The sequence below is a fragment of the Pteropus vampyrus genome, unplaced genomic scaffold, assembly GCF_000151845.1.
Source record: "Pteropus vampyrus isolate Shadow unplaced genomic scaffold, Pvam_2.0 Scaffold281, whole genome shotgun sequence".
Classification (NCBI taxonomy): Eukaryota; Metazoa; Chordata; class Mammalia; order Chiroptera; family Pteropodidae; genus Pteropus; species Pteropus vampyrus.
This window is the reverse complement of record NW_011889062.1, coordinates 1,436,352-1,452,414: the sequence shown is the minus strand read 5'-3', so window position 1 is coordinate 1,452,414 and position 16,063 is coordinate 1,436,352. Positions and strand designations below refer to the sequence as shown.

General features: G+C 31.3%; 1 pseudogene; it reads left to right on the top strand.

Moving 5' to 3' along the window:
- The first annotated feature begins 1,059 nt into the window (after positions 1-1,059).
- On the top strand, positions 1,060-1,178 carry LOC111729786 (annotated as a pseudogene).
- The last annotated feature ends 14,885 nt before the right edge of the window (positions 1,179-16,063 follow it).

Below are 16,063 nucleotides of genomic sequence, written 5' to 3'. Positions count from 1 at the left end.
ACTGTGGTTTTTGTTTGGGTCATGTTACTTCAGCATGAATTCTAAAACCTGGATCTGTTTTCTCTCCAATGCTGGAAGAGTCTCATGTAGCTAATGTAAATTTGGATTATTAATTTATCTTTTGAGATGACATAATTGATTTAAATGCTTTTAAACTTATATTTTTGTTTCTAGGTTTGTGTCTCAATTTTATTTCCAAATATACTTGTTCTTTCATTCTCTATGCTCTTGGCCTCAGAACAAAATAACTGCTACTGCTATCAGACCAATTATCCATCTGGCTATATTCCGTAAAATTATTTTATTCTTCTTTTTAAACCTCAGTAAATTAACCACAGCGAATGTCTTATTTTTTCATTCATTCGTTTGTTTGTTTAATTCCTAACTTAAGCATTGGTTCTTTGTTAGGGCCAGTGTCACTCCTGGGGTTGTGAAGACAAATGAGACAGGGTTTTCTACGTGAGCAGGCTCAAAAGTCAGTGGCATGAAAGTTCATTTTAAGGAAGTGTGTAATTGCTCTCCATATGATTTTGCCTCATAAAATCTGATCTTATGTACCATAAGCACCCTTAACATCCCTTAATCATTGGGATTTATCAATCAATATTTTCTCTTAGAATTCTTAACCTATTTTTATTTCTAGCCTATACCATCTTAGAACAGAGGTTCTTCAACAAATTTGCCCTAGAAAAATATATGTATATTTCCTCAGGAAAGAATCCCAAGGTCCACAGAGCATTAGCTCCAGGTCTTCAATGAGGGAGAAGAAAATACATGATACTGCTTTAATCATACAACGAAGGTCTCATTTGGTGAAGCTTCCCTGAGTTCTTTTTGCTGCGTATTTAATGTATCTGTGATGTATTCTGGCTAAGAAATTCATTTTGCTGAGAAGGGGGATTTTTTTTTTTTTTTAGATTAACGTTTCTTATACATTTTATTCTTTATAATAGATCCAAGCTAGGAGGAAACAAAACAAAACAAAACAAAACAAAAACAAACAAACAAAAAAACTGCGGGAATTAAAGATAGGGAGAGGTATAAATTAAGTCACAATAAGTCTACAGCCATGCCACCCTGAACAAACCTGATTCTGTCTGGTCTCGGAAGCTAAGCAGTGTCAGGCCTGGTTAGTACTTGGATGGGAGACCACCTAGGAAGACCAGGTGCTGTAGGCATAAAAAAATAAAAAATAAGGGATTGTAAACTGACAAGGTCCTTGCATAGCCTAAAAATAAAAAAAATAAAAAATTTAAAAAGTCACAATAAGTGCTGCTGCTCTGTGAGGTTCTACTTCTTGTTTGAGATGTGCAATCCTGACAATATATATAGAGTGAGAAAAGGGACTTTTCCGTTGATCAAAATACAGTGGCAGCCTAAGATTTCTAACCAATCTGATAAATCAGTTGTTGTCCACAATGAGATCTGCATTTCCTTCCCACATTCATGAAAAGACAGAAAAAAGAAAGACAATTCCTACAACATGTGGTCATTTACTTATATTTGTAAGAAGGAAATTTCTTGATAATTAAATTCAGAATCCAAAGGATTAAAACTAATGAAGAAAAAGAAAAAGAACTCTTAAGGGCAATTTAATAAAGTTTAATATTAACTTATACAATAAATGAGATTGAAGAGATTTAGAAATTTAGATGTTGAGGGAAGAAACTTGTTATCAGGGTACTTATAATTTTAAGGGGGCAGGGATTGAAGTGAGAGACATGTATTTCTTTATGTGAAATGTCAACTGGTTTTTGAAATTCAACAACTGTGAAAGGAGTTTAGTATATGATTTTTATGTGTGTTTCTCTAGCAAACAAGTCTTTATATATAAATACATACTAAGTCCGCACAAAAACTTAGATCTAAACTGTGTACCATGCATTCTAGACAAGGCATTGTGATTGAAGAGATAATGAACTGTAATACTAAGAAACGGAATCTCTCTTGGGAAGCAAAAATGCATCAGGAGACTTCTTATTTTTATGTGTTAGCAAAGTAAAGCCCGTAAGTGGTCTTTGGCAGGAGTTTACACAAGTTAATGAATAAGGAATATGAAAGCTTATACCTCATTAGGCTGACAAGAGATCAATCACATTTGATGAAGCTGTAAGTTAGATTAAATGCCGGGGAGTTCCCTGTGAGTATCCAGATCTGATCCACCTTTGTGCATAGGTCAGACAGGTACTGTACTTGTAGTTACTATTCACAAGATCACTGCCTTGAAGTTCGTTGAAAAGCGCATTCAGAAGCCACCTATTCACTCTTTTGAAAAATCTGTGTGTGCACATCTTAGCCATTCTTTGAATTGTTTGTAGTAGCAGCTTAATTGCTGGCTGGCTTCTTGGGTTCTATTACTAGCAGTTGCAAGAAAATGTTATCACCCTAATAACAAGGTAGAAAGAAATGCAGTATGTTGTGGAAGGCAAGCACAACATGATACATTGGATTAGCTCCTAGCCGCCTTAGAACTAGCGCAAATTAAATATTTCTAATTCTACCTCGCTTACTTTAGTGATAGCTCTGAAAAGTTGAAAGATTGTATATGTTATCTCTCGTTTTAAGATGAAAATTAGGAGACTTCTCCCAGTAACATATAAGAAGGAGCTGTCTTGAAGTTTTTTCTTAGTTCTATGGCCCGCGTCACATAATGGAATCTGGAAATCAAGTTTGGACAAAGTAGGACAGCAGAAAGAAACCCTGGACTATGTATCAGGTCATATGCTAGAGAAAATATGCTTTTTGTCTACTTCCAGAACAAGCCGTGTCACCTTATATAGTCTATTATCAGTTTCTTCATCTGCAAAGTCATTCAATTTTTCAACTTCTGTTCTTCTAACAATAGTTTTTAAAATGTTTTTTTCTAACTTTAAAATTCTATGGATCTATATCATTATATAATTTTTCTAATTAAAAATATTTTAATAAAAGAATAGTAATTTAGGGACCATGAAAACCTTAATGGGACAGAGAGTATATTTATTAGCAATACTAGAATAGCGAGCCTGAAATTCTTCTGTGGTGTTTGCCAAGAATCTTAAGATTATAAGAACATTAAATAACTTCTTTTCACTTTGACTTCTGTAGGAAATCACAGTCGTACCTGATGTCAGGATTATTTGTGCTTTAAGTAAAGGATTTGTTGTGAATACAAGCAAATTATAATAAGAAGTGTAAGCCAGCAAGAAATGTCAATTATAGAATATCTTCGCATGTATAAACTTAATCCAAAATTATAAAATACATAATAAATTCTAATCTCTTCTAGGATTAAGATCTTGTTTTTTTCTTTCTAGATACATCTTCTTACTTCTCAGTACTTTACTCATCAAATACTAATGGGTACAGCACTCATTACACACAAGGGTCAGAGACATAGATGCTGCCTTTAAGGAGAAATATCGCTATATGTGTTCATTAGATTTTGTCGACCAATAGCCTGATGAAATAATCTTTTAAAAAAAACTACTTTGGAAGTGATTTCTTGCAGATACTTTAATTTCTTAATTTTATGTGATATTCAATATGACACTGAAAATTATCAGGGTGCCAGAAGATCTGCATGGGAATAAAATTTAGACAGCTACTACACCATTTTATTGCCATAGAAAGTCTGTCTTTATGATAATTCAGAAGAAAATAGGACTGCTTTATTCTTAAAATAGTCCAAGAGAAATCATTTATGATGAAGTGTTATATAGTATTATATATTTTTGACAGTAAATCAGTTCTCTCAACCAGGAAACCTCTTTTTAACATTTAAAACTATCCCAGCTTGTTCCATTTCAGTGGAAATAAAATAAAACTGCTTAGTAACTCACCTGCCATGGACTTTTAAAGTTAGAGCTGGTTACCAAGTTATTGTAAGCCGTGTCTTCTCCAAGCTCAGTCTCTTGATCTTTCTCAGCTAGGAATTTAGATCTGAATTATTAGCTAGTTTTGATGAAAAACCTTTCGGGAAATTTCCTATATCACATTTCAATGTTGATGAGTTTTTTTTGTTTGTTTTAAATATCTTATTTAAAAACAAAATTAAAAAAGGTGGGTGAGGTGGTAGGACAAAAAAGGAAAAGCAATTCACTCACAACTTATTCCAGAGGTAATTGCTAAAAGAGAGACTGGGTGTACCACTGGAAATGACCCGAGGTAGTTCAAGAAAATACCTAGAGCCATTAGTCCCATGTGCATTGCAAATTTGGTCTAGACTCTAGGGATCGTGTGCAAGCTCATCACTATGAGTAAATTCCTTAGGCATCTATCACCATCACCCTCACAATAGTAACTCAGTGGGGGTGGGAATATATTTTACTTACGGCTTTCTCATTAATTGTTCCAAAGGCAACAGGCATGCAGTAAGATACTACATGGTCGAATTCTAACTCAATTTCTTTTTATTCCCAAATGAATATTCACTGCTACTTGGACCAAATGGATAGTAGTAGGGAGTTCCTTAATTTAGGACTTAGATATCAAAACAATAAATGTCATTTAAAAAACCTGGAACCTGACGGTTTTTACATTTAGGGTCTTCTTGTGAAGTAGATATTTCATATCAGTGTTTTCAAGATTTACTTGCTCAAATCTTTTATTATTATAAAGTCCTGTATTCAGAAATACCAACTATTGTCACCACAATGAAGAAAAGTCAGACATTTTCCCTCAGTTCTTTTCCTTAACTTCAGCAGTCTATTTTATATTCTCAGACCCTCATTTCAGTGACTAGAGTGGTTGTCTATATTGTCACTGTGAGTGTGATTCAAAGCTGATTCTTGCAGTTACTGGCCTACTGTGACTATATGTTCTGATTTGCTTGGGAAATCCTGGTTGTATGTTTGTACCATTGTCAGTTGCTCATAGTACAATCTTTGACTTGTGAACGTGGCCTAATTTGGACGATAAATGATAGTCATGATGAAGATAGTTTTTTTCTTCCTTCTCCCCACTGCGACGGCCTCCTGTGTGAGGTCAGATCTATCACTGAGGAATGAGGGGAGGTTTCGATATATGTGGTTTGACTATTTGAGAAGGTTCTGTCTGGCAATCAGCATTCTTCTCGTCTTTGCCAGTCATCAGGTTAAGCTGAGTTCTGACACAGGACACACACACTTAGGATTGGAGCTCTTCACTGGCAACATTCTTGACTGAGAAAGTGGAAAAAGATAAAGTCAAAATAGAAATCTGATAAACAAAAGGAAAGAAAGTAGGAAAGGGGCAGATGATGGAAAGATTTGAAAGAAGGAAATGAAGTAAGAATAGAACCCCCAAGAAATATGAGTAGGCACCCTTCGAGGAAGGTGAACAGCATCATTGCTTTTCCAAAATTTCTTCCACTGTCATTTCCTTAATGATGTTTCTCCTCATACTTCCCCAATCAGATACAAGCAGGTTATCACCTGACCTAACATTTTGTTTCTCTCTGCAAGGTCCTTGTTCTGGCACTAGTGTGCTTTTTAATTTTTGGTCCTTTCTCGTTGTTCACATTTTCTTCATATTCTTTTTATTCGAATCTCTGCTTCCTTAGCGTCAATCAAATACATTAATTTGCATAAGGATTAGAATGGCTTAATGTGCCTTTTCCAATAAACTCGCATTTTTAACAGAGACCTTCAGTCTTTTTGACCTACCCAATAATGCGTTATGTGGGGGGGGGGGGCAAGGCAGAAAAAAATATATATATGTATATATTTTGAGTAACCGGGTTGTTGACTCTTTAGTTCATACCCAAATACCTCTTTATACTCCACATCCTCATAAGGTAAGCTCTTACACAAGGTCCCTGCTAGCCTTAAGTCTCATTATTCAGTGTTGTGACTGATGATTCATGCTATTGTTGGCCTTTGAGAGTAGAATATTTCTTTCTAAAAACATAATTTAAATTATTACTATCTGCTTCAAGTGTAAGAGCCATTTCAACCTCCCATTCTGTATAGCTTTGGAAAATGCAATTACTCTTCCTACTGTGTACCTCGATTTCATGAATGTTAGAAGAGAGTACAGCTCAGTTTGTACCATTGTAAGGCTGATTGTTAAATTGTCTTAATGTAGGGGTTTATATATTAATGTTCATGAACTTTTAAAATTCTGGTCTCTGAACATAAGAACACTAAACATATATTTTTCTTTTCAGACTGTTTTTCAGTCATTTTGTTTCTGGATTATAATATATTTTAATGAGTATTATGAACAGGCTCCTTTTTATAGAAGCATTATATTAAAATGAACTTCCCCCCAATTAGATTTATATACATGTTATGAATTACTGGGAAGCAAACTTGTTTGAGAATCACATCTGATTTCCTGTTACAACTCTCATGGTTGCCATGTGATCACTAACTGATATAAAAAACAAAACACACACACACACACACACACACACACACACACACACACACACACACACAGCCTACTTTACCCGATCACTTCCCTATATACTAGTGGCACCTCTTTTGTGTCTTTCTATGCATTTTGTAATTATCCTATATAAAACCTATATTATATCAAGTACCATCATATTCTATATTCCTTGGTTTTCTGTTTCCTCCAAAGTCATGGAAAGACCCATTTCTTTTTCATCTTGATAAATCAAAGATTTATGCCAACTCCAGGCATATTGCAGGCACATAATGTTTATTGAATTAAAGAATGAAAATCACAGCCCAAATAACCAGTCTCTGCTATGCATCTATCCTCAACTACAGATGAGGAATAACCTCCTCTGGCTTTTCCTAATTCACAGGACAGATTGAGTGACTTCATAAAAGAGGCTGTGTCTTTTTTAAGAGGTCTTCTCTAACTCCTCCATCTAAAGTTACCCCTCTCTGCTTTGGAGCCATGTCACTATTTCTTTACCCTCTTTTATTATCTTTATAGTTTATTTTTGATTCGCCCACTGGAATGTTAGCCCTAACAGGCAGATACCTTATTTGTCTTGTTCTATCTAGAATCTATTGTGCCTTTTAGATAAACACATAGTAGGCGCTTAATAAATACTTGAGTGGATAATGGACTTTCATATGTGGCACTGGGGAGACTCTCACTCACTAAATGCAAGTTCTCTCTCTTTTTATGTGATAAAATTGCTATGAAAATGCAAGATGATTTTATGATTATTAACCTACTCCAAGACTTCTCTTTTGTTTACACAAGAGAATATACGCTAAATGAAAAATAGACCTTATTTGATGCTAATTTTATCTTATTTAGTTTTGTAACAATCCTTTTTTTTGGAAGGTTGGGAGCCTTTTAATATGTAACTTATTTTCTTGAAATTTCTCAGATTCTTTCTCAAGGGACTAAGGAATATTTCTTGAATATTTAAGTTTTTTTCCAAAGTTGGAAGATAGTATTAATATGAGAAAAATACAAGTTCTGTGTTTCAGGAACTAAACATGTGCATTTTTATTCCGTATGAGGATCTCAACTTGATACTTAATCCAACTTAATGTTGGGCTGTGGCATGAAGGAAGTTTAGGGAATAACACTCAGGTGTAGGTGATTTCACGTTTCTTTAGGATTGATGTTTCGTGAATCTGAATGTGGATGCCCATGTAATTGATAGAATCATAATTGCATAGTCTGCTCCTAAAGGAATATTTTTTAGTACTGTGCCTTTTGCCCTCATGTTTTAAGGACATTCGTGTAAAAACTTACCATCATAGATGTGCATTGGTTTGATGCAGCCATCAAGCAGTGTTTGACCCAGTCATTTCTCATATTTATTTTCACACCTAATCAATGAGGATGTTGTTGAGAAATATGTGAACATGAATATCATAATTATATACACATAGTATTATAAGAGAATTGATGATCTTCACAATTTATGCATAATGTGGACGGTACACAATGTCTACAGGGGGCAGGAATTTTGTATTTGGTAGAATTATTTAATTTTATATAGTCATTTTATAGGTTATTAACAATAAGCAACCTCCAGTGTCTCCTCCCCTGAAATTATGTTCTCAAATGTGAATTTGTTTAATGCGAAAAAAAAAATCTTAATAGATATTTAATAAAAGATTCTACAATGGGTGCTACATAACCCGTTTCTCACCTTCTATATCTTAATCTACTTAATTGAATCATATGTGAAATGTGTAATATCAAATGGCCATTTAAAAGTTTATTATGCCAATGGTGGATATTTACTCATTACTTGGAAGTCAGGCCTCTATAATGAAAAAATTTTAGAGCATAAAGAGTGTAATCCAAACACACTTTAACTTACCTTCTCAGATTCTGGATTATTTTTGAGAGCTGTTGATCTGGGTAGGCACCAAAGAGGTTAAAAATTTAACACATTACACATTTAAATGTCATTTTTGCCATTGTTGCTGAATCACGTGGCATGTTCTTCACACACACTAAAAGTTAACTGAATCTCATGGATTTGGCCTTTTTTGTCAGGTATTCAGCATATATATTGTCAGAAACTTCAGATAACATAAAAATTCATATTCGATTTTTTTTTTGTCTTTTAGAGAAATACAAGGGTAGTTGTTCTTGAGAAATACTATGTACTATAGTGTGAGAGTATATAGGGATCAGTATATTTTATATCTAGTTGATATTTACATTATGAATATACATGATGTAATTTTTGTTTTTACTTTCTATTTCAAAGTCAATCAAAATAAAACATGATATTTTATAAAAGATAAAAGTAGTGAAAAGCAATTTTTTGTTAGTTTTTATTATTACCTTTCTTGGTTACTCTGGAAGTCAGGATAAAAAAAATCCAAATACTCAGAATCTGAGATAATTTTATCAATTTAGAAATAAAATTTGTAAATAGATCAAAAGAAATTCTAAATTTTGGAATAATAAAAGTAAAACAAGGTTACCTATTATCTCTTGAATTTCATCAATACACAACATATTCTAGTGTGAAGTGTTGGGGAAAGAATAACATATGATTATTTGTATTTTTTAAAATTTTATTTTATTTTTAGTTTCAAGTATACAGTAAATTGGTTAGACATTTATAGAATTTGTAAAATGATCCCCCTAATTTCTCTTTCTCTCCTCTGGCTCTCCATCTAGCTAACTGTATTACCTGTGCCATGCTCCCCATCCCTGTGATCATCTATCAATTATTAATTTATTTGTATTTAGTTTTCAGATACTTTCTTTGATCTTTAAACTAAGAGGCTATTCTGCATGAAGCATTCATATCTGTTAATTTCGTCCCTCATATTTTAAGTTCATATAATAATACACAAAAGAAAATCTCACTTTTTTCAAATTTAATGTTTTCCTATATGGGTTTCTAAAAGCAATGTAAAACTGATAGCAGTGCATATTTGAGAGAATCAAATTTATGGGCTAGATTTTGAAAGTATTATATTTTTATTTGATGCTTAAAAATATATGATGAGCAATGTATATATTAAAATTTCATATTGTTGAATTTAAGTGAACTTTGATATTTTGAGGGGGAGGGTTATAAGAAATCGAATGAGGTAACTGCTTGAGAGGATTTTGTACTTGGAATAGTAAAATGCAAATGTAAAGTGATACTGTCATCTTCATGTTTGTTGTATGCAGGACCATCTTCAGTCTTCTCCCTGCCCACTGTTTCTCTCAATATGCCAGGTCAATATTTCACATTTTACATGTATATGTATATGTAATTTTCCCTAGTGACTGTTTACATCATTTTCAGACAGAGAAGTCAGAGGAAACTAGACAGCAAGAAAAATAAAGTTGGATTATTTTTTCATGTTCTATCTGTGCTATGGCTTTTCTCTTTTATTAACATAATAAAAGATGTTTCCTTTATACTGTATAGTAACCAACTTAACATATAATTTTAATATATTTGGCAAATAAAAATAAAACATTGTCCTTAATTAGGCCAGTAAACATAGGTCTTTGGATTGAAATGCTATTAACTTCCTAAGCCTTAGAAGTAAAAAATGATTTCTCATAAATCAAGGAAAATGTCTCTAAATGTTACATTGAGAATTTCCATTTTAAACACCTGAAGACCGAGATAGAAAAAGGCTCTGAACCACAAATAAATTCCTTCAAACACATAAAAATTATCTCCTTTTAAAATCATGATTAAAATCGGTAGGGTTAAAAAGTTGTTTTTTTTTTTCCTTGAGTTAGTTTTTAAAAATATTTAGTACGATAATCTTATGACATGGGGTAAAGTCTATAGATATTGATCAATTCTGATCAAATAAGTCTCCTTTTCTTTAGGGTCACAATCTATAATTCATTTTTACTGCACTTATAGTCTGCTTAGAATTCCATATTATATTATATAATCCACTTTTGAAACTACATTATGTTTCAGAGCTATCTTTGTTGGTAATGATAACAAGCTGGTCACTATATTAAATTCATGCCATTAAGAAATAATTTTAAAGTGTTGATTTTAATATCGATTGTAGAATATTATTTTCTTATTCTATCTTCTTAATCAATACAATCGCCTAGCTAAAATGATTAAGATGATTACCATTGCTTATTACACACCAGAAATAGTAAAAACGCACAAGTAAAATACACTTCATAGTTTAATTTGAAAATGATTTATTTCCTTTTTTCCCTATTAACTGGATTTTCATAGACTTTTTTAAATCTAGAGAGCCTTTCTTGCCATTTGAAATATAGTGTATTTTGAACATTAATCATAATATTCAATTTAATGCTTTTAAAACCATAGCAAGCAAAATTTCCTGATTACTATTGCCAATATTTCAATTTGATGAGAATGAAAAACTACTTAATTATTAAAATCCTATTGTTTTCAAATATCAAGAGTTATTAATAATGCCTTTAGCTTTTGTTTGGATATACGTCTTGTCCTTTTCTCATGTTTCTAATATTTGCTTCTTTTCTATTGCGGTTGTTCTAGGAAACATTTTAATAGCAACAAATGTACTTTTATCACAGGGAGAGGCTCTTATGTAACGTGTTACACTGAATTTCATTTTGGTTAACCGCTACATAGTGCTTAAATACATCCTTTTCAATGAGTAACTCTTGACTGGAGTGAAAAAGCAATTTTGTGTTGTTGAGTTTCCATTTTGTATGCCTTTCAAAAATATCTTCAGAAAAAACTAGTACTATATTAGCAGAAAAAAGCACTGAGCCATGTTTTAAATCTTTGCCTGTCTACAAAATCACATGCGTGATGATGATTGCTGTTTAGCTGAATATGGGAGCTAAGCTTAAGAGCCAATTTCAGCAAAGGTATTAATTGTTCAAATTAGGTAAGAGAATGTTTTAAATATCTCATAGCTAGTAGCTATCACTAAAATGACAGATATTTTGAGGATTCATAGGCCCACTTAATATTAATTGAAGTGTCATTTCTTCGTATGGGATCGTCCAAATTACCTTTCATTTCCTGTTTTTATCCTGGTAAAGAAAACTTGACAATAACTTTTAAGTTCTAATTTGGAATCTTTAACTGCCTGAGAGCTTCCTTTTGAAGACTTGAACAGTTGCCCTTCTCTCAAATACTAAAATTGGGTAAATCATTATCAGGGCCTAAGGAAAGAACATTAAATTTGATACTGGTTCCACCATTCTCAATGGGTTGTTGTGAAGAAAAATTTTAAAACTGCTGACGTGTCAAAGCACTTTGAAAACTTCAGAGTACAATTATCTTTGATCATTGCAATCTTTTAATGACCTGAATATATTTATCTGCTATCTTACAATTTTTCCATTAAGAAATGCAGACATACCTCTGAATCTTTTCATTAGCTTTCAAGAGATATTTTCATAGTAGATATTTATCTTTAAAAATGTCTAATCGAATTTCCTTTTATTTTTAATAAAGCATGTGCACTAGATTTTTAAATATAAAAGTCTGTTTTTTAATTTTACTATGTACTCTTTATTAAAGATAAAATAAGTAATAATAAATTAATTTCAAGGAAATTACTTATTTGAAATGTGAAACACCAACTACTAAACACACAAAAATTTTGCCGAGAAATTGTTAATCAGATTTTATTACTGTTCAACATAGTGTAATTGTTGATGGATTTCCAGTTCAATTTTTTTTTCTTTACATGGTAAAGCAGTAGCAGGTTTTCTGGGGGAGGGATTTATGGAAGATTTAAATTTAAATAAGACCAGTTAATGGACAGTCTGATAAACTTATTATCAGTTCACTGAACTTATTGTCTCATATAAAGTTATTAACTACCAACATTATTTAATCTCAGAAAGTCTTTTCATTAATTGCAAGTTTTTCTATTATAAATTTTAGAGTATTACAAGTTTTCATTTTTTCTCATTTATTCATTGACATTTATGGGCACAGAAAAATAAATCTAAAAAGTGTTTTCCTTCAGTGTTCATAAACATTCTCTTGCATCTGTAATTAGAATTTTAATTTTATTGAATAAACCAAGATTAAAACCCCACATCTTTATATAATAATTTTTCTCTAGTCTTTGATTAGTTTAGGGAATGGTTCATTTTTAGTCAATATGAGAAATTCTTATTATTTAATTAAAATATCTTCTAGTATCTTTATGGGATTACCCAGTTGAAACTAATAAATATATGGGTATGAAAAAATATTTATCAAATGCCTCTTTTGTGTTTGTATTGCATGCAGGAATATTTCTATGAGGTCTAAGTTTTTTCAAACATAGGCCTTTATCTTAGGTTCCTTATATTCATGTTCATATATTTTGTAAAGTATATTCATAAACTTGACTAGGCTCTGGTTCAAAACAGTTTATAAATTTTTTCCCTTAATTTTTAGTGGCAATTCATATTTGTTGATAATCTCTTGTCTCCTTGAGTTGAATTTAGGTACTGAAAATTAGGTATTTAAAACAAACATTCTCTTTCAATCCTTATATGCTGAGGTGATTATCATCCCTATCCTGTACAGGATATTGGAGTCTACAAAATGTTCAGTAACAGTAGAAATAAAACTAAGATTAAAATCCATATTTGTCTACCCTAAGGCCCACTCTTTCCTCTATATCATGCTTTATCTGTGGAATTTATATTTTCTAGCTGAAGATTTTAGTTCAAATTTCTGATAATAAACATAACTTTTTAAGGAGTCACAAAATATTTTATCTAATTATGAAAGCACCCTGAAATTTATAGCTTTTGAGATTACAGGAACTATATATATAAATCTTAAATTCTTATATTTCATTCGGTATATCATTTATTCTAGAGAATTAACTTCAATCTATTTTGGGCTAAGCATACTATACTTCTTGGCTAGGACAGCCTAGATTCTGCTTTAGGGTAGATTAAAAATCAGAAGATCTAATAAAATCAAATTATTTATATGTTTCTTCATTTGGAAAGCAAGGTGCAGGCAATAATTTTTAAACATTTGAGATTAAAATGATTATATAATTTTCCTATGGGGACATACTATTGATTGATAATTATTAAGAAATTCTCTTACTATGGAATGCCACAATAATTCTAAATTTTTGCTATCACTCTAACATGTAAGGCAAACAGGATATTTTACAAACATTATTTTCAGTAATTATGTGCTTTCGCTTTTCCTGAAGACCAATAAAAATAAAGATATATATATATTATTAATAGTGAATATGCAAAGACTACTTCCCAATTGGGAAAATAGCATAAATGGATGAGTTAGGAAATACTTGTTTTTATTCCTTTAATACATTTTTGGAAATTAAAAAAAAAAAACCTTAGTATAGAGAATACTAATAATCCCATTAAAATAATCGAGCCACTTCTAAGACTTGAGATTTTGAGTGTTATCATTATTCTACAAAGAAACAAGACCTCCGGATATGTTAAATGTGATGATCAAATTGGATATGACAGTCAATTTGGTTCTCACAGCTATTTTGATAATCAAATAGAGATGAAGTATAAAAAGAGTGCATTTGATCAATAAGGAGACTGAAAAAAACTATGAACTATATAATAATCAGTTTATACCAGATATAGAGATTGCCCACATAATTTTAATTTTCTTGCCTAACATAAAGGGGAAAGACAACAAATGATAGACAAGGAATTATTATTGCAAAATTTAAAAAAATCTTTTAGATCTTACTCATATTTTAAAACTGGTTTCTTATGTCATTTTTGAACTTTTTATAACATAGCTTTTTTACTTATGAAAACATTAACATTTTGATAATTGTTTATACAATTGTTTAATAAATTAAAAAATAAAACCAAATACCTTTTATGAATACTTGAAAATGTAGATCCCCAACAAAATTGTCAAGAAACAACCTACGTTATTAGTAGATTAGTAGCCTCATATATCTTGAAATTACATACCATATCCTGTAACTTATATGAGATCCTTTATTTCTCCAAATACATGCTATTTATCCTATTTAAAACTGACGTGCATTTCTTTTTTTGTTTTAAAGTGTGCACTTCCTAAAAAAATTTAAACATTTTCTGAATTGTATTATTTACTCCCCCCACCATGGATTTAGAAGATAAACTGTCCATGTAAATGTAATCAAACTTTGCATCATTTGATTTTTCTGTCACCTGCATTCTTTGGTAATCTGAGAAACTGTATGTTTTTTAATTTTTAAATATCTATCAAGTGGCAAATCTACCCTTATTAACTTCTAAGAACAAAGTTGACCACCAATAGCACTTAGAGACTGCTTTGAAACTCTGTAATAAATTGCGTCTTGTGAGCGCTCAAAATAAATTGTCTCTAGGGCCACATAATTAATCATGCATTGGACAGATTAGACCATACACGTTTATTCCAAGTAATTGCATATATCCTTACCACGTTATTCCGATTCTTGAACAAGTTATTCCCATAAAATGTTTTAGTTCTCATAAAGGTTATAACTTTATTTCCCCGCTTTTCAAGGTATCCCTAAGGAGGCAACAGGTACTGTGACAGGTCTAAAAACTACAATTTAAATGGAAACATATTAGTGTATTTTGCTTTATATGATAGCTATGACTCAGAAAGTTTCAGACTATTTAAGCTTTTTGGAAATAAAACCACTTAACTTGCATTAAAGTTGCTTAATATTTAAAATCTAATATTTTCCTTATAATTTTACACATTTGAAATCTTTATAGTCTCAGTAAAGTGGGATAAATGCTCAATTTATTAATTTTATCTTAGTGGCTTGAGATTCAGCAGTTGTATATTATTTCATGTTCTGAGAAATAAGAATAAAATTAATATCTGCACCTTACAACATCATGATAAAGAATAAAATGCATTCTGCATATGGCAGAAGATAATATAAAATCAGCTTTATAATCTCATCACATGTTGAGAAATTACAAAAAAACTTTTAAAAATAACCTTGAGAAAAAAATTATCCACTTTTGTATTAAAAAATATTGCAAAAAATTAATATTAGTTCAACTTTTTAAATATACTTATGTCTTAATGGAAATAAAGCTTATGTTACTGAGAAGGAAAACATAATTAATGTTATAACTGTAACTTTGCTTTTCTCAAACACTTGAGGTGATATGAAAAGGTATAATAAGCTTAGTTATACCACTCTTACTGCTTTACCATTGACAAATGAGAGTATTGTTACTGAAAATAATTTACTCTTAGTTCAAAACCAGAATCAGTATATAGAGATGTATATATATAAAATCTCAGTTAAATGTTATAACCTACAATAAGAAAAATAGAGGTTTTATATGTGCACTTTTTATTTTATTATCAATTTTGTGCTCTTGGATATAATACTGTGCTTAAATTTTAAAAACTGGTAGAAGTTCCTCCTCTATATGATTTCTTCATGTTAGAATGTGATACAGGTGTAAATGAAAAAGAAAATTAAAGTGTGTCAATCTGTAATATTTGGTGTAATGAAGATATGAAGGCAGTATTACCAGCATGTCATAACATGGTTTTGTAGTATCATTACTTTCTACATATCACTTCGATGGTAACTTAATTAGTGTGTATCTTTCGGCTATCACTATAGGAGACCCATCAATGATAGTATTGATTTGAAAATAATACTCAAGATATGTCAAACCCACAAAATATGAAAATGGACAACAGATAACCTGACACTGCCATCAATCTCTGTATGGCTAGGCATTATCGAGGTTTCAG